The sequence below is a fragment of the Lolium rigidum genome, chromosome 6 (assembly GCF_022539505.1).
Source record: "Lolium rigidum isolate FL_2022 chromosome 6, APGP_CSIRO_Lrig_0.1, whole genome shotgun sequence".
Classification (NCBI taxonomy): domain Eukaryota; kingdom Viridiplantae; phylum Streptophyta; class Magnoliopsida; order Poales; family Poaceae; genus Lolium; species Lolium rigidum.
In genome coordinates, this window is record NC_061513.1 from 153,323,616 (window position 1) to 153,344,353 (window position 20,738).

At 45.3% G+C, this 20,738-nt stretch overlaps 1 pseudogene; it reads right to left on the bottom strand.

Moving 5' to 3' along the window:
• The window catches only part of LOC124667386, a 59,442-nt pseudogene that overhangs the window by 33,210 nt on the left and 5,494 nt on the right, over positions 1-20,738 (bottom strand).

The window sequence follows — 20,738 nt, forward strand, 5'->3', positions numbered from 1 at the left end:
CAGGCCAGTGGGCTGCGGCAGAGTCTAAAGGGCTGGAGCGCAAACCTGGGAAAGGAACGTAGGGTAATCAAGGCGGAAGTCTTAGCCCAAATTCAGAATTTGGACAGGATTGCGGATGAGCAGGGTCTGGATGCAGAGGGTTGGGGTCTGAGATATCACTTGGAGGACCAACTGATTCAGATTTTCAGCGATGAAGAGGATTATTGGAGGCAAAGGGGGGGATTGAGATGGACCCTCCAAGGGGATGCGAATACTAAGTACTTTCATGTTGTGGCCAATGGTAGAAGGCGCCGTTGCCACATCTCAAGCTTGAAGACCGAGGAAGGGGAAATCACTGACCAGCAGGCGATCACGCAACACGTGTACGATTTTTATCGAGCTCTGATGGGTACAGAGGAACCAAAGTTGCTCTGTTTACAGCAAGACTTCTGGGCTACAGGGGTCAGGGTTACGGATCAGGAGAACGAGGCACTGCTGCGTGCCTTCTCCATGGAGGAACTTGAGGAGGTGCTCAAGGACACCAAGACGGATGCAGCCCCAGGCCCGGATGGCTTCTCTGTGAGCTTCTTCAAGCATTTCTGGCCAGGACTCAGAGGGTTGGTCCTCCAGATTGTGAACGGTTTTGCCCTGGGAACGGTTGATGTTGCGAGGCTGAACTACGGAGTTCTGTCACTCATCCCAAAGGTAGTGGGAGCAGACTCAATTAAGCAGTACCGTCCAATTGTGCTGATCAGTGTGATCTTTAAGCTTGTGGCAAAGGCGTATGCCACCAGACAATCTCCTGTGGCGCACAGGATTGTTTTCCAAACTCAGACGGCTTTCATCAAGGGTAGATTCATCCATGATGGAGCCCTTGCACTGCATGAGATTCTGCATGAGATCACAAGTAAAAACTTGCAGGCTATAGTGCTTAAACTCGACTTTGAGAAGGCCTATGATAGGGTGAATTGGGATTTCCTGAAGGAAGTGCTCCTCAGGAAAGGCTTTAGCGGGGCCTATATGCATAGAATCCTGCAGTTGGTTAGTGGTGTGTAAGAGCAAACTTTAAACCCCAAGTTTTGTGTGTTTGTTGACAACACTTGAGTAATCTCACCGTGTGCCTTGAGTATCATTGTTAGATTTGCAAGAGCACGGTGACCTCGCTGGACTCGTCAAGATCGGAAGACTGAAGCGTAGTTGATAGGTTTTCTGGTTTTGTGTGTGTTTAGCGAGGTGACATGGATGGAGAGAAAAAGGGGAGAAAACCAGTTTTAGCCAGGCCGGTACTACCGGTACCTGTAGCGGTAGTACCGCTACCCCTATAGGTACCGTCCCACGGTACCGCTCTGAGTTCTGCGCTGAAATTGTCCCACAGTACGAGTTGCGGTACCTCTACGGTACCAAGAGCGGTAGTACCGCCCTTGGTACCGGTCAGGTACCGTAAACTAGTTACGGCAGTACCGCTCTGGTACCGCTCAGGTACCGCTTCGAGTCTAGTAAGGTTTGGACCCTGTTGCGGTACCTCGAGCGGTACCACGAGCGGTAGTACCGCTCTGCGTCCACGTGGGCCAGATCTGGGGAATTCGAACTCAGAGCGGTAGTACCGCTTCCCAAAAGCGGTAGTGCCGCTTAGGCAAAAACTAGACATAACGGTTGGATTTGGAGGAGCCTATTTAAGGGCTCCTTCTTCCCCAACACGATTTTATCTCTCCTCCCTCTCTCTCCTCCATTGTTGCTGAGCTTAATCCTTGAGGATCTCCCCAACCATCCAACCAATCTTTCCCAAATTTTGAGGAGTGGTGGAGGAGACCCCGATCTATAGTTCTACCAAGAGAGATTTCACCAATCCTTGATATTCCTTAGTGGAGCTTGGTGCTAGGGTTCCTATTGTGGGATATTGGAGAAAGTGCATCCATGGAGGCTAGCTTGGTGTTGTACTAGCCCCATGGGTTGTTGGGAGCCTCCTTGTGGTGTGGAGCTCGCCCCAACCTTGTGAAGGAATCACCGCCTCGACCGGTGTCTTAGTGGAGAAGGGGGAGCACCTTCGTGGAGCTCTCTCGAGCAAGAAGGTGAGGCCTTCCTTCGTGGTGTGGCCGTCTAGTCTCTTGTGTGAGACTAGCACCTCCTCAACGCAGACGTACTTCCTATTGTGGAAGGAACTACGGGAAACAAACCTCGCCTCGTCTCCGCGCCACCGGTTGTCCCGCTCCTTACTCTTACTATCTTGTTGATTCCTTTGCTTGTTGCACTTGTCCTAGGATCATTGTAGGATCACCGCTATCGCTAAAGTTATCACCTTTACCTTCCGTTGCACTAAAAATTGAAAAAGACTAAAACTTGTCGTAGCGCCATTCACCCCCCCCTCTTGTTCGCTACGATCCATTCAAGTGGTATCAGAGCAAGGTTTTCTTGCTCGGGCTTTACCGCCTAAGAAATGGCCGAACAAGATGCGGGTGTGGCGAATGTGGGTCACCTTCCCTTGTGCCACCCGCTCCATCATCTCCCGTCGATACCACAACGGCTACGTTGGATGACCTCAAGAAATTGGAGTCATCCATCGTTAACCAAATGAAGGCGATGATGATGGAGTTGGTTGCTCAAAAACCGAACCCTATTGTTGATCCTAAAGCAAGTGCCGAGGATCCCCCGCCAAAATCTAACCCCTTTCCTCTTGTTGATTTTGTCACGCAAGCGACAAAAGATTCACAAAAGGAAGGGATTGGGGAGACCGGCACTTCAACAAAGGGGAAGGATGAGACACCGGTTGCGGAACGTCTAGGGGGTTATCATGAGGTGCCACCACCAAGTGATTACACCGTAAATGTTCCAATACCTATGCCACATATCTTGTCGCATGGTTCACCACCGTTACTTGAGTCAAACAACTTTGAAAATTGGCAATTCTTAATGTGTTCCCATGTGCGCAGTGCATCTACCGAGCTTTGGCGTATCATCGAGGATGGATATTCACCAAGAGACCCAAAGAGCTTGACAAGGAGAGGAGTGGTGGATGACCAACTCAACGCCACCGCCATCAAAATGATACACATGGCCATCACGCCCAAGGACCGTGCTCATATCCGCTCGCTCAAGACAACCAAGGAAGAATGGGATAAACTTGAGAAGCTCTTCCTCGGAAATGCAAGCATCCAAAGCTCTTGTTTTGATGAAGTGAACAACATGGCCGACAACTTCGTCATGGTTGAAGGAGAGTCCCCCGAACAAATGTATCGATGCCTTATCGCTCTTGCCGTGCAAATGCAAGATCTTGGAGCAATGTTTGTGGATGACCATTGGATCAAGCGCAAGTTCTACAACGCTCTCCTCCCTTATGAGGAAGTGAAGTTGACGGCCATTCGCCAAAACGCCTCCTTCCGTGCTATGACATCCGATGAAGTTCTTAGCGAAGTCATCGCTTTGGACATCTCCAAGAAGAATGCGGAGGATCTTGTTGCTCGCGCTCGCAACTCCGGCAAGCCCAACCTTGCATTGAACATGAGGGTGCATGAGGCTAGTGAAAGCGATGAGGATCCCATTGAGTGGGGACCGGATGATCTCAAGATCAATTACCATGAGCACATGGCTCTCGCCGCTAAGAGATTTTGGGATGGAAACATGTCCCGAAGCACAAGACCAAGGAGATCACGTGATTCTCCAAGAGGTTTCTCCAAGAGCCCAAGGGAGGGGCAAAGGGGAAGAACATGCTACAATTGTGGCGACAAGAATCATTTTGTCGCGGATTGTATGTTTGAGAGAAGAGAAGATCATGGTGGAAGGCTCATCCGCAAGGATAAGTTCAAGTCACTCTCCAAAGGATTCTCCAAGTTCTCCCCAAAGTCCGATGACGACAAGGTCTCCCCCAACAAGAAGCCTAGAGCCTTCATCATTCGAGAAGAGTACTCCTCCGATGAAGATGCAGAACATGAAGACAAGCGCTCCAACAAGGAAGGAGAGGGAGTGGCCGCCATCGCCATTTCCACTCCCTCTATCTCCCTCTTCGACTCTCCTAATGAGAACCTCGCCATCAACAATGCTCGCTGCCTTATGGCAAAGGTATCCACGGAGGTAAAATCCCCTTCCAAACCATCTTCTTCAACTAATGCCTTATATATTGATGATGCCACTGTCTCACCGTTAAACGTGAGATTATGGGTTTGGATTCTTTGGATTCTTTTCTCACTAACATGAAAGGGGATACCAAGACTCATGTTGGAGCTCTCTTAGCCCAACTTGGTGCGGCACAAGATCTTATTGAGGAGAGGGAGAGGTTGGAAAGGGAAGCGGCGAATGAGATTGCCTCTCTCAAAGAGGAGCTTGATGATGAACGAAATCTGCGCATGTCTCTTGAAGCTAGTGTCATCGTCCTTGAAGACACCAACGAAGCTATTTTCTCTCGACTCACCAAGGATCGAGACCATGCTCTTGAGATGATTGATGAGCTTCAAAAGAAGATGCTCTCTCTTGAGGAAGCCAACAAAGAGAAAGATGATGAAGACCCCAATTTTTGTCATGATGAGCTTGTTGATCAAGTTACTTCCTTGAGGAGGCACAATGCTCTTCTCTTGGAAGTCAATGCTCTTCAAGAAGAAGCTTTGGATGAATATTACCGCTTGTTCAAAGAGAATACCTCATGTTGCAACCATGAAGAAGAAATTGCCGCTCTTGAGATCACCAAGGCCAAGCTTTTGAGTTTGAGTAGCAAGCAAGAAGAGTCTTTGGTGGAATGTCTCCACATGAGCAAGGAGAAGGACACTTGTTGTGATCATGAGGAGGAAATAGCCACCTTGAAGAGAAGGGAAGCCAAGATCATGGAGATCAATTCCATGCAAGAGGAACCATTGAAGGTGCATTTCCCTTTGAGCAAGGACCGTGCGTGTTGCACTCATGAAAGTGGCATTGCCAAAATGGAGAGTGACAAGCGCATGCTCATGAAGATGAACGCTCTCTAAGAAGAAGCTTTGTTGGAACACTTTCGGGTGAACAAGGCAAAGGAAGTACAAGTGTTTGATATTTGCCATCCTCACCCGGAGCATGAAGATGAAGTCAACCGTTTGAAGGCCAAAGTTGATAGACTCCAAGTTCAAGCCAAGTACTTGGAAGGAGTCATTGAAGCTAAAGATGGAGCCAAAGAGGGCTCTTGCAATGAAGGAGGAGTGGCTACCAAGCCAAAGAGGAAGAGGAATAAGAGGACCAAGAAGAAGAAGAATAAGGAGAACATGGGGATCAACCTTGAAGAGAGCAATGCTAGCTCAAGAAGGGATGGAGTACCCAACTCCGCCTCGACAGGTTTCGCCGGCTCTAACAACCCTTCTCATGTTCTTTTTGTTGATTACTATGGACATATTCGTGCTCGCTGATACGTCTCAAACGTATCTATAATTTCTTATGTTCCATGCTACTTTTATGATGATACTCACATGTTTTATACACATTATATGTCATTATTATGCATTTTCCGGCACTAACCTATTGACAAGATGCCGTAGAGCCAGTTGCTATTTTCTGCTGTTTTTGGTTTCAGAAATCCTAGTAAGGAAATATTCTCGGAATTGGACGAAATCCGTAGAGCAGTAAACGAAGTGGGGCCACGAGGTGGCCAGACAATAGGGCGGCGCGGCCTGGCCCTTGGCCGCGCCGGCCTGTTGTGTGGGGCCCCCGTGGCACCTCTTGACCTGCCCTTCCGCCTACTTAAAGCCTTCGTCGCGAAACCCCCAGTACCGAGAGCCACGATACGGAAAACCTTCCAGAGACGCCGCCGCCGCCAATCCCATCTCAGGGGATTCAGGAGATCTCCTCCGGCACCCTGCCGGAGAGGGGAATCATCTCCCGGAGGTCTCTTCATCGCCATGATCGCCTCCGGATCGATGTGTGAGTAGTTCACCCCTGGACTATGGGTCCATAGCAGTAGCTAGATGGTTGTCTTCTCCTCATTGTGCTATCATGTTAGATCTTGTGAGCTGCCTATCATGATCAAGATCATCTATTTGTAATCCTACATGTTGTGTTTGTTGGGATCCGATGAATATTGAATACTATGTCAAGTTGATTATCAATCTATCATATATGTTATTTATGTTCTTGCATGCTCTCCGTTGCTAGTAGAGGCTCTGGCCAAGTTGATACTTGTGACTCCAAGAGGGAGTATTTATGCTCGATAGTGGGTTCATGCCTCCATTAAATGCGGGACGAGTGACGAGAAAGTTCTAAGGTTGTGGATGTGCTTGTTGCCACTAGGGATAAAACATCGATGCTTTGTCTAAGGATATTTGTGTTGATTACATTACGCACCATACTTAATGCAATTGTCTGTTGTTTACAACTTAATACTGGAGGGGTTCGGATGATAACCTCGAAGGTGGACTTTTTAGGCATAGATGCATGCTTGGATAGCGGTCTATGTACTTTGTCGTAATGTCCTGATTAAATCTCATAGTACTCACCATGATATATGTATGTGCATTGTTATGCCTTCTTTATTTGTCAATTGCCCAACTGTAATTTGTTCACCCAACATCTGTTTATCTTATGGGAGAGACACCACTAGTGAACTGTGGACCCCGGTCCAATTCTCTACATCTGAAATACAATCTGTTGGAATTGTTCTTTACTGTTCTTCGCAAACAACCATCATCATCCACACTATACATCTAATCCTTTGTTTACAGCAAGCCGGTGAAATTGACAACCTCACTGTTACGTTGGGGCAAAGTTCTGTGATTGTGTTGTGCAGGTTCCACGTTGGCGCCGGAATCCCTGGTGTTGCGCCACACTACACTCCTCCGCCATCAAACTTCAACGTGCTTCTTGGCTCCTCCTGGTTCGATAAACCTTGGTTTCTTTCTGAGGGAAAACTTGCTGCTGTACACATCACACCTTCCTCTTGGGGTTCCCAACGGACGTGTTGACTGCACGCATCAAGCTCTTTTTCTGGCGCCGTTGCCGGGGAACGAAGAAAAGTTACACCACAAAGATTTTCAACTCCCACGTCAACAGCTCTTTTTCTGGCGCCGTTGCCGGGGAGACCAAGACACGCTGCAAGGGGAGTCTTCCACATCCAATCTCTTTACTTTGTTTTTGTCTTGCTTTACTCTATTTATTGCTTTGTTTTCTGCATTATATCAAAACACAAAAAAATTAGTTGCTAGCTTTACTTTATTTACTATCTTGTTCTCTATATCAAAAACACAAAAAAATTAGTTACTTGCATTTACTTTATTTACCTTTAGTTTATTTCATCATGTTTCCTCCTAAATTCACTCTAAAAGACATACCGGTAGGACGAGGGTCTATCATTGGGAGAGATAATATAGAAGATTTTTTCACTCATGTTAGTACAGCTGAAGATTTTGCGGAAATTCAATTCGGCTCCCGGGTGCATATGCTCCCTCTATCAAAAAATTATATTTCGAAATGTCAAAAAATTTTGACAAAAAATTCTACATGTACATCTCCACAATATACGTACGTTCGTCAAGTTTCGTGAGGAACCAATATGTTTTGTGGTCTGTGTAAAAAAGAGAAAATTTATCTCCTGAAAAGGCTTATTTTCAGCATTGAATTTTGTCTTTTTTACACACGTCACACGATAAGTCGGATTTTTATGAAACAACTTTGTGAGCGTGTAGCACATGAAGATGTACGTTCAAATTTTTCGTTTCAATTTTTTGAAATTTCAAAATATATGTAACATGCATTTCAAAATAAAGGGAGCATATGCTCCCATGTGCCAAAACACCATTCCCAAGATTTTGAAGATAGACACTTGGTAGAACTTGCTCCTACTTATGAAATTATTGTTGCTTCTTTAGTACACATGTTGGAAACTAAATTTGTTAATCTCAATCCTATAATCCAACACATGTTTCTCACACTCTGTGATATGGAGGAAGGGGAAAAGAAAGATTTTGTTTTAGAAACCCTTCTTAAAGAATTTGGTGGTGTAGCAAGAGAGGCTAGAAAGGTTTTTATTAAATATAATATGCTTGGCTCTTTTACCAACTTTGTTAGTACCCTTGAAAAGATGGACATAGAGAGAGTAAGGTACACTAATAATATTAATGATGGTGGGGAGATTAAGACAACAATACCTTGTAAGCTCCTAGGAATGAATGACGCTCTAGAAAATAACTATGGTTGGCTTGTACCTGAAAATTTGTTTGACGAGGATAGCAAACCTAAGAATAATGAAAAGGGAGCCTCTGAAACTCACATAGATAAGATAAAATGCATAGTTGATAAAACTCCCAACACTTATGTGGATGCTTCATCTCTCGATGTTACTTGATACACACTTTCTGCGCCTAGCTGAAAGGCGTTAAAGAAAAGCGCTTATGGGAGACAACCCATTATTTTACTTCTGCACTTTATTTTATATTTGAGTCTTGGAAGTTGTTTACTACTGTAGCAACCTCTCCTTATCTTTATTTTATTGCATTGTTATGCCAAGTAAAGTCTTTGATAGTAAAGCCAATACTAGATTTGGATTACTGCACAGGAACAGATTTCTTTCTGTCACGAATTTGAGCAGTAGTCCCTGTAGAAAAATCAAAAAAATCTGCCAATTTACGTGCTTGATGCTCAGATATGTACGCAACTTTCATTTAATTTGGGCATTTTCATTTGAGCAAGTCTGGTGCCACTTTAAAATTCGTCTTTACGAACTGTTCTGTTTTACAGATTCTGCCTTTTATTTCGCATTGCCTGTTTTGTTATGTTTGATGGATTTCTTTGTTCCATTAACTTTCAATAGCTTTGTGCAATGTCCAGAAGTGTTAAGAATGATTATGTCACCTCTGAATATATGAATTATGCACTGACCCTCTAATGAGTTTGTTTCGAGTTTGGTGTGGAGGAAGTTTTCAAGGGTCAAGAGAGGAGGATGATACAATATGATCAAGAAGAGTGAAAAGGCAAAGCTTGGGGATGCCCCCGTGGTTCATCCCTACATATTTTAAGAAGACTCAAGCGTCTAAGCTTGGGGATGCCCAAGGCATCCCTTCTTCATCGACAACTTATCAGGTTCCTCTAGTGAAACTATATTTTAATTCCGTCACATCTTATGTGCTTTACTTGGAGCGTATGTTTGTTTTTATTTTTGTTTTTGTTTGAATAAATCGGATCCTAGCATTCTTTGTTTGAGAGAGAGACACGCTCCGCTGTTTTGTATGAACACATATATTCTTAGCTTTATTCTTAATGTTCATTGCGAAGGTTGAACTACTTCATTCATTGTTATATGGTTGGAAACGGAAAATGCTGCATGTGGTAAATGGTATAATGTCTTGAATAATTTGATACTTGGCAATTGTTGTGCTCATATAGATCATGTTTAAGCTCTTGCATCATGTACTTTGTACCCATTAATGAAGAACTACATAGAGCTTGTTAAAATTTGGTTTGCATGATTGATCTCTAGAGTCTAGATATTTTCTGGTTGAGGTGTTTGAACAACAAGGAGACAATGTAAAGTCTTATAATAGCTACAATATGTTCATATGTGAGCTTTGCTGCACCTTTTATACTTGAGTTTGCTTCAAACAACCTTGCTAGCCTAGCCTTGTATTGAGAGGAATTCTTCTCGTGCATCCAAATCCTTGAGCCAATAACCATGCCATTTGTGTCCACCATACCTACCTACTACATGGTATTTCTCCTCCACTCCAAAGTAAATTACTTGAGTGCTACCTTTAAAATTTCTATTCTTTGTCTTTGCAATATATAGCTCACGGGACAAATAGCTTAAAAACTATCGTGGTGAAGAATATGTACTTATGTGTTTTATTTCTTAATAAGTTGCTTGTTGAGCGGTAACCATGTTTCTGGGGACGCCATCAACTTTACCTTTGTTGAATATCATGTGAGTTTCTATGCATGTTCGTCTTGTCTGAAGTAAGAGCGATTTTCATGATCAAATGGTTGGAGTATGCATACTGTTAGAGAAGAACATTGGGCCGCTAACTAAAGCCATGATTCATGGTGGAAGTTTCAGTGTGGACAACTAATTAATCCTCAATCTCTTATGAGAATTTTAATTGTTGTTGAATGCTTATGCATTAAAGAGGAGTCCATTATCTGTTGTCTATGTTGTCCCGGTATGGATGTCTAAGTTGAGAATAATCAAAAGCGAGAAATCCAATGCGAGCTTTCTCCTTAGACCTTTGTACAGGCGGCATAGAGGTACCCCTTTGTGACACTTGGTTGAAACATATGCTATGCAATGATACTCCGTGTTAATACAAGCTAATTAGGACAAGGTGCGACCACTATTAGTATACTATGCATGAGGCTTGCAACTTATAGGATATCTTATACATAACACATATGCTTTATTACTACCGTTGACAAAATTGTTTCTTGTTTTCAAAATGAAAAGCTCTAGCACAAATATAGTAATCAATGCTTCCCTCTGCGAAGGGCCAATCTTCTACTTTATTGTTGAGTCAGTTTGCCTATTCTTTCTATCCCAGAAGCAAACACTTGTATCAAATGTGTGCATTGATTCTTACATGTTTACTTATTGCACTTGTTATATTGCTTTGTGTTGACAATTATCCATGAGATATATATGTTGAAGTTGAAAGCAACCGCTGAAACTTAATCTCCTTTGTGTTGCTTCAATGTCTTTACTTTGAATTTATTGCTTTATGAGTAACTCTTATGCAAGTCTTATTGATGCTTGTCTTGAAAGTATTATTCATGAAAAGTCTTTGCTATATGATTCATTAGTTTACTCATTATCTTCATCATTGCTTCGAATCGCTGCATTCATCTCATATGCTTTACAATAGTATGATCAAGATTATGATAGCATGTCACTTCAGAAATTATCTTTGTTATCGTTTACCTACTCGAGGGCGAGTAGGAACTAAGCTTGGGGATGCTTGATACGTCTCAAACGTATCTATAATTTCTTATGTTCCATGCTACTTTTATGATGATACTCACATGTTTTATACACATTATATGTCATTATTATGCATTTTTCGGCACTAACCTATTGACGAGATGCCGAAGAGCCAGTTGTTGTTTTCTGCTGTTTTTGGTTTCAGAAATCCTAGTAAGGAAATATTCTCGAAATTGGACGAAATCAACGCCCAGGGTCCTATTTTTGCACGAAGCTTCTAGAAGTCCGAGGAGTAAACGAAGTGGGGCCACGAGGTGGCCAGACAATAGGGCGGCGCGGCCTGGCCCTTGGCCGCACCGGCCTGTTGTGTGGGGCCCCCGTGGCGCCTCCTGACCTGCCCTTCCGCCTACTTAAAGCCTTCGTCGCGAAACCCCCAGTACCGAGAGCCACGATACGGAAAACCTTCCAGAGACGCCGCCGCCGCCAATCCCATCTCGGGGGATTCAGGAGATCTCCTCCGGCACCATGCCGGAGAGGGAATCATCTCCCGGAGGTCTCTTCATCGCCATGATCGCCTCCGGATCGATGTGTGAGTAGTTCACCCCTGGACTATGGGTCCATAGCAGTAGCTAGATGGTTGTCTTCTCCTCATTGTGCTATCATGTTAGATCTTGTGAGCTGCCTATCATGATCAAGATCATCTATTTGTAATCCTACATGTTGTGTTTGTTGGGATCCGATGAATATTGAATACTATGTCAAGTTGATTATCAATCTATCATATATGTTATTTATGTTCTTGCATGCTCTCCGTTGCTAGTAGAGGCTCTGGCCAAATTGATACTTGTGACTCCAAGAGGGAGTATTTATGCTCGATAGTGGGTTCATGCCTCCATTAAATGCGGGACGATGTGATGAAAGTTCTAAGGTTGTGGATGTGCTTGTTGCCACTAGGGATAAAACATCGATGCTTTGTCTAAGGATATTTGTGTTGATTACATTACGCACCATACTTAATGCAATTGTCTCGTTGTTTACAACTTAATACTGAAGGGGTTCGGATGATAACCTCGAAGGTGGACTTTTTAGGCATAGATGCATGCTCGGATAGCGGTCTATGTACTTTGTCGTAATGCCACGATTAAATCTCATAGTACTCACCATGATATATGTATGTGCATTGTTATGCCTTCTTTATTTGTCAATTGCCCAACTGTAATTTGTTCACCCAACATCTGTTTATCTTATGGGAGAGACACCACTAGTGAACTGTGGACCCCGGTCCAATTCTCTACATCTGAAATACAATCTGCTGCAATTTTTCTTTACTGTTCTTCGCAAACAACCATCATCATCCACACTATACATCTAATCCTTTGTTTACAGCAAGCCGGTGAGATTGACAACCTCACTGTTACATTGGGGCAAAGTTCTGTGATTATGTTGTGCAGGTTCCACGTTGGCGCCGGAATCCCCGGTGTTGCGCCGCACTACACTCCTCCGCCATCAACCTTCAACGTGCTTCTTGGCTCCTCCTGGTTCGATAAACCATGGTTTCTTTCTGAGGGAAAACTTGCTACTATACGCATCACACCTTCCTCTTGGGGTTTCCAACGGACGTGTTGACTGCACGCATCACTCGCTTTATTGGTCCTCAAAAGGACAATGTTGATTGGACTATTTGGGTTCCCAAACCCCTTGTTACTAACATGCTAGGACCCATTGAAAAATGGGTACCTAAATCCAAGACTTGATTCCTTGTAGGACTATGCTTCCGGTGGCGCTAAATGGGTGGTTGATAGTGGAGCCACAAGTCATATGACCGGAAGCAAGAATATTGTTTTCGACCTCGAGCCTTCTCACTCTACCGTATCATATGGCGACAACACGTGCTCTAAGGTATTGGGTCTTGGCAAGGTGGTGGTAACACCCGACATCTCACTTGTGAATGTCCTCCTTGTCGAGACCCTTGGTTACAATTTACTCTCCGTTCATCAAATTGCTCGCATGGGTCTATGTACTTTGTTTGATGAACATATGGTGGTCCTCTTGTGGAGCAAGACACTCAATGTAGCTTTTGTTGGATATGTAGAGAACGGATTGTATGTTGTAGATTTCTCCGGAAAGACAACATCTTCCGCTCTTTGCCTATTCGCCAAAGGTGACAAGGGTTGGTTATGGCATCGCCGACTAGCCCATGTCAACATGAGGACTTTGCAAAGTCTCCACAAGGGTGGCCACATTCTCGGACTAAAATAAGATGTCTCTTTTTGTAAGGATCGTGTTTGTAGGGCTTGCGTACAAGGAAAAATGCATGGAGCTCCTCACAAGGCCAAGACCATCATTTCTACGCTCTTACATGTTGATCTCTTCGGTCCACCGTCTCATGAAATTCTTGGAGGAAAGAAGTATTGCCTCGTCATTGTCGATGACTATTCACGCTATTGTTGGGTATTCTTCTTCAAGTACAAGAGTGAGAGTCAACGGACCATGATGGAGTTTGCCAACCAAGTTCAACGCAAGTACGACAACAAGATCCTCGCAATAAGGAGCGACAATGGAACCTTGGATGACTTCCTCGGCGAAGAAGGAATCCAACACCAATACTCCACGCCATATACTCCCCAACAAAATGGGGTCGCCGAAAGGAAGAATCGAACCTTGATTGAAGCCGCTCGAACCATGATGATGGAGTACAAGTCTAACTACAACTTTTGGGCGGAAGCTATCTCTACCGCATGCCATGCTACTAATCGTCTCTACTTTCGCAAAGGTCTAGAGAAGACACCATATGAGATTCTCACCGGCAACAAGCCCAATGTGTCATACTTCAAGGTCTTCGGATGCAAATGCTATGTGCTTGTCAAGGACACGCGTCTATCCAAGTTTGATTCAAGAGCTCAAGAAGGAATTTTCGTTGGCTATGCTACGGATTCTCACGCCTATAGATTCTTCAACAAGTCAAATGGGCGGGTTGTAGAATCTTGTGACGTGACTTTCGATGAAGATGATAGATCTTTGGAGGAGCGAAGTGCTTCTTGTGAGAAAGGAGATGCAATTCCCCGGAGACCATAGGAAGGATGGGTGTTGGCATTCGCCGACCTCAAGAGCTACCTTCTATGAGTGCCGGGGAAGGACCAAGTTCCACCCAAGTGGAGCCATCTACACCACAAGGCCAAGCTTCTTCCATTGATCTTACAAATGGAAGCCAACCTCTACCACAACCTCAAGTTCAACCTCAACAACAATCAAGTTCAAGCTCACCTCAAAAAGCTCAAGAACAACATCTACCGCAAGCTCAAGAACAACATTCACCACAAGTTCATCTACAACAACAACCGACATCAAGTGACCAAGGCCAAGCTTCAAGTTCTTGTCCGAGTGGCTCCGGGATGATCTTCATGGACAACACCATTCCTAATTCCCCCGAGTCATCCGGATCTCATGATGATGATGATGCCCACTTCAACAACAATGAAGGTCAAGGCGAGGACCTAAACCGTGACGAAAGCCAAGATGACCCACAAGAATCTTCTCTCTTAGCCGTCACTCGCCGTGAAGATCCTATTGCAAGACACTTGCGCCTCAAGTCCCATTCGTTGAGTAATGTCATTGGTGATCTAAAGAGCAAAGTAACCACCCGGAGGCAACTAGCAAACTTTTGTGAGCACCACGCCTTTGTCTCTATGGTGGAACCACTCAAAGTTAATGAAGCTCTCAAAGATCCCGATTGGTTGAATGCAATGCAAGAGGAACTCAACAACTTCAAGAGGAATGATGTGTGGACTCTTATGAAGCGACCCGATCATTGCCGCAATGTTATCGGTACCAAATGGGTCTTCAAGAACAAGCAAGATGAACATGGCATGGTCATCCGCAACAAAGCAAGATTGGTGGCACAAGGCTATTCTCAAGTTGAAGGCGTGGACTTTGGTGAAACCTTTGCACCCGTTGCAAGGCTTGAGTCCATCCGTATCCTTTTGGCCTTTGCCTCTCACCATGGCTTCAAGTTGCAACAAATGGATGTTAAAAGTGCTTTTCTTAATGGTCCTCTACATGAGGAGGTGTATGTGAAGCAATCCCCGGGATTTGAGGATCCCCATTTCCCGGACCATGTCTTCAAGCTCAAAAAGGCCCTATATGGACTCAAACAAGCTCCTAGAGCTTGGTATGAGCATCTAAAGGAGTTGCTTGAAGACCGTGGTTTCGAAGTGGGGAAAATCGATCCCGCTCTTTTTACTAAGAAAGTCAATGGGGAGCTTTTCGTATGCCAACTCTATGTAGATGACATCATATTTGGCTCGACTAACACAAAATTCAATGATGAGTTTCCTATGTTGATGACAAATAGGTTTGAGATGTCAATGATGGGTGAACTCAAGTACTTCCTCGGGAGCTCCGTCGAGTTTTTGCAAATCTAAATATCTCATCATAATGTCATATGTTATTGTCAACTCTTGTGTTGTCATCAAACACCAAAAAGGGGGAGATTGTAAGAGCAAACTTTAAACCCCAAGTTTTGTGTGTTTGTTGACAACACTTGAGTAATATCACCGTGTGCCTTGAGTATCATTGTTAGATTAGCAAGAGCACGGTGACCTCGCTGGACTCGTCAAGATCGGAAGACTGAAGCGTAGTTGATAGGTTTTCTGGTTTTGTGTGTGTTTAGCGAGGTGACATGGATGGAGAGCAAAAGGGGAGAAAACCAGTTTTAGCCAGGCCGGTAATACCGGTACCTGTAGCGGTAGTACCGCTACCCCTATAGGTACCGTCCCACGGTACCGCTCTGAGTTCTGCGCTGAAATTGTCCCACAGTACGAGTTGCGGTACCTCTGTGGTACCAAGAGCGGTAGTACCGCTCACGAGCGGTAGTACCGCCCTTGGTACCGGTCAGGTATCGTAAACTAGTTACGGCAGTACCGCTCTGGTACCGCTCAGTTACCGCTTCGAGTCCAGTAAGGTTTGGACTCTGTTGCGGTACCTCGAGCGGTACCGCGAGCGGTAGTACCGCTCTGCGTCCACGTGGGCCAGATCTGGGGAATTCGAACTCAGAGCGGTAGTACCGCTTCCCAAAAGCGGTAGTACCGCTTAGGCAAAAACTGGACATAACGGTTGGATTTGGAGGAGCCTATTTAAGGGCTCCTTCTTCCCCAACACGATTTTATCTCTCCTCCCTCTCTCTCCTCCATTGTTGCTGAGCTTAATCCTTGAGGATCTCCCCAACCATCCAACCAATCTTGCCCAAATTTTGAGGAGTGGTGGAGGAGACCCCGATCTATAGTTCTACCAAGAGAGATTTCATCAATCCTTGATATTCCTTAGTGGAGCTTGGTGCTAGTGTTCCTATTGTGGGATATTAGAGAAAGTGCATCCATGGAGGCTAGCTTGGTGTTGTACTAGCCCCATGGGTTGTTGGGAGCCTCCTTGTGGTGTGGAGCTCGCCCCAACCTTGTGAAGGAATCACCGCCTCGACCGGTGTCTTAGTGGAGAAGGGGGAGCACCTTCGTGGAGCTCTCTCGAGGAAGAAGGTGAGGCCTTCCTTTGTGGTGTGGCCGTCTAGTCTCTTGTGTGAGACTAGCACCTCCTCAACGCAGACGTACTTCCTATTGTGGAAGGAACTGCGGGAAACAAACCTCGCCTCGTCTCCGCGCCCCCCCCGGTTGTCCCGCTCCTTACTCTTACTATCTTGTTGATTCCTTTGCTTGTTGCACTTGTCCTAGGATCATTGTAGGATCACCGCTATCGCTAAAGTTATCACCTTTACCTTCCGTTGCACTAAAAATTGAAAAGACTAAAACTTGTCGTAGCGCCATTCACCCCCCCCCCCTCTTGTTCGCTACGATCCATTCATGGTGGCCAGACTGCCATTTCGATTAATGGAGAGATTGGTCCATTTTTCGAAATAAACGTGGAGTAAGACAAGGGGATCCGATTTCCCCGCTGCTCTTTGACCTGGTTGCGGATGCCTTAGATGAGATGCTCTCCAGGGCCAGGGACACAGGCCATATTGCAGGGGTTGTCCCTCACCTGATCGAGGGGGGAGTGTCCCACCTCCAATATGCGGACGATACTGTAATCCTCATTCAGAACACACATCTGGGCATTACAAACCTGAAATTCTTACTCATATGCTTTGAATTGTTATCTGGCATGAAGATTAACTTTCATAAGAGTGAAGTTCTGGTGCTGGGGGCGTCAGGTGCTGAGCAGGCCAGAGTGGCCAATCTGTTGAACTGTAGGCAGGGCACCCTCCCTTTCAACTACCTGGGCTTCCCGATGTGCGGTCGCAAAATTACCATGGCTGAGATGGAGCCATTGGTGAACGCGGTGGCTCTCAAGATGGAACCTTGGCAGGGCAGATTCATGTCGTCAGCAGCTCGCCTAACGTTGATCAACGCTTGCCTGTCAAACCTCCCGATTTACTCTATGGGCTTGTTCCTCCTCTCGGATGGTACACATGAAGGCTTTGACAGACACAGATGCAGATTTTTCTGGGAGGGACAAGGAAATAAGAGAAAATATCACATGGTGGCCTGGGAGGACATCTGTAAACCCAAGGCCCAGGGCGGACTTGGCGTTATGAACACAAAGCTCATGAACCTCGCCCTTATGACAAAATGGATTTGGAGAATGTTAACGGAGGATGATAGCAAACTTCTCTGGCTTCAGCTGCTCAAGGCAAAATACCCTGTGGACCAGTTCTTTTCGTCCACACCGGGGGGAGGATCGCCCTTCTGGCATAGTTTACACAAACTTAAGGCTGTCTTCAAACAGGGTGCGAGATTCTTCCCTGGTAGCAATTCAGATATCCTGTTCTGGACGGATCACTGGACAGGTGAGGAGGCCCTCAGCGTGAGGTATCCTAGATTATTTCAAATCTGTGCTGACCCGGAGATCACAATTGAGCGTGCCTACGAAGGTGACGGGTGGCGCATCTTCTTTAGGCGCTCTTTTGGTCAGGAGGAATCCACCCTTTGGCTACAACTGGTTCAGGAATTAGAAGAGGTGGTTCCGGCGGAAGGGGGAGACAAAGTGCTCTGGAAATTGGAAGCTTCAGGCCGTTTCTCGGTCAAATCCCTCTACAACAATTTGATATAGGGCCCAGTCTCTCCTTTGAGTCCCGCGATTTGGAAGGGTAGGATCCCCACGAACATAAAAATCTTCCTGTGGCAAATGTCTAGAGGCCGCCTACCCTCGAATGACCAGATTCTCAAGCGCAGGGGTTCATCCGATGGGCTGTGTGCTCTATGTGGACTCCCTGAAAACGTTGATCATATCTTCTTCCGCTGCGACCTCGCACAATTCGTCTGGGATGGAGTTAGGGACATGCTCGGAGTGACATGGAACCCCTCCTGTTTCTCCACCTGGGAAAGGTGTATCCAAAGATTGAATGTCAAATCTCAGCGAATCCTTCGTGTTCTTTTTGCGGCGATTTGCTGGGCGCTTTGGAAAATTCGAAATAAATTCACCATCGAAGCAAAGTTCCCTAGCCAACCTGCAAACTGTTTTTTCCTAATCAGGCTTAACCTGCAGCTTTGGCGACCTCTTCAAAGGAGCAAGGACGAACCGCTGCTGGCCCAGCTGGAGGCGATGCTTAAAACTCTCTTCGACCTGACCTGCGCTCCACCTCAGCCACGCCGGCCATCTACTTAATCTTCAGCTTTATGCTTGTTCGTTTCTGGGTTGTAATATGATACTGTCCTGGCCAGTGTGGCCTTTAGCTTTCGTTTTGTGTTTGTGGGGTGCGCTCTAAACTCTTGTATCCGTATTCACCTCAGGGCTTTATTAATTTAAAGTCGGGCACTGTGTGCCTTCGGTCTAAAAAAAATCATTTGGGCAGAGCAAATTGGGCTGTGATGTCTACGGGTGCTTCTATTCTTGTAGACAGTGTTGGGCCTCCAAGAGCAGAGGTTTGTAGAACAGCAGCAAGTTTCCCTTAAGTGGATCACCCAAGGTTTATCGAACTCAGGGAGGAAGAGGTCAAAGATATCCCTCTCATGCAACCCTGCAACCACAAAGCAAGAAGTCTCTTGTGTCCCCAACACACCTAATAGGTGCACTAGTTCGGCGAAGAGATAGTGAAATACAGGTGGCATGAATAAATATAAGCAGTAGCAACGGCACCAGAAAAGTGCTTTGCCCAGGACTGGCGTGTGGTTGATGGTGGTAATATTGTGGACAGTAGAGATGCAGTAAAACAGTAAACAAGCAGCGGTAGCAGTATTTAGGAACAAGGCCTAGGGATCATACTTTCACTAGTGGACACTCTCAACATTGATCACATAACAGAATAAATAGATAGATGTTAGACTCTACACCCTCTTGTTGGATGATGAACACCACTAACTGTGTAGGATTACACGAACCCTCAATGCCGGAGTTAACAAGCTCCACAATATTCAATGTTCATATTTAAATAACCTTAGAGTGCATGACAGATCAACATAACCAAACCAAGTACTAACATAGCATGCACACTTGTCACCTTCACGCTACGAAAGGAGGCATAGATCACATCAATACCATCATAGCAATAGTTAACTTCATAATCTACAAGAGATCACAATCATAGCCTACGCCAAGTACTACACGATGCACACACTTGTCACCGTTACACCGTGCGGGAGGAATAAACTACTTTAATAACATCACTAGAGTAGCACACAGATAAATTGTGATACAAAACACATTGCAATCATAAAGAGATATAAATAAGCACTTCACTATGCCATTCATAACAGCGAATAAGTATTCTGTGAAATATAGCCTAAGAGACCCACACGGTGCACACACTTGTCACCTTTACACACGTGGGACAAGGAGTCTCCGGAGATCACATAAGTAAAACCCACTTGACTAGCATAATGACATCTAGATTACAAGCATCATCATATGAATCTCAATCATGTAAGGCAGCTCATGAGATTATTGTATTGAAGTACATAGGAGAGAGATGAACCACATAGCTACCGGTACAGCCCCGAGCCTCGATGGAGAACTACTCCCTCCTCATGGGAGACAGCATCGTTGATGGAGATGGCGGTGGTGTCGATGGAGGAGCCTTCCGGGGGCACTTCCCCGTCCCGGCGGCGTGCCGGAACAGAGACTCCTGTTCCCCAGATCTTGGCTTCGCGATGGCGGCGGCTCTGGAAGGTTTTTCGTACCGTGGCTTTTTTCGTCTCGAGGTTTTAGGTCAGGGACCTTTAAATAGGCGAAGAGGCGGAGTCGGAGGGCTGACGAGGCGACGACACAACAGGGGGGCGCGGCCCCCCCTCTGGCCGCGCCGGCTCTGTCATCCGGGCCCACGGGGCCCTCCTCCGGCGGCTCTCGGGTGTTCTGGAAGCTTCGTGGAAAAATAGGATGCTGGGCGTTGATTTCGTCCGATTCCGAGAATATTTCCTTACTAGGATTTATGGAACCAAAAACAGCAGAAAACAGCAACTGGCCCTTCGGCATCTCGTCAATAGGTTAGTTCCGGAAAACGCATAAATATGACATAAAGTATGTATAAAACATGTAGATATCATCAATAATGTGGCATGGAACATAAGAAATTATCGATACGTCGGAGACGTATCAGCATCCCCAAGCTTAGTTCCTGCTCGTCCCGAGCAGGTAAACGATAACAAAGATAATTTCTGGAGTGACATGCCATCATAACCTTGATCATACTATTGTAAGCATATGTAATGAATGCAGCGATCAAAACAATGGTAATGACATGAGCAAACAAATGAATCATAAAGCAAAGACTTTTCATGAATAGTACTTAAAGACAAGCATCAATAAGTCTTGCATAAGAGTTAACTCATAAAGCAATAAATCAAAGTAAAGGTATTGAAGCAACACAAAGGAAGATTAAGTTTCAGCGGTTGCTTTCAACTTATAACATGTATATCTCATGGATAATTGTCAA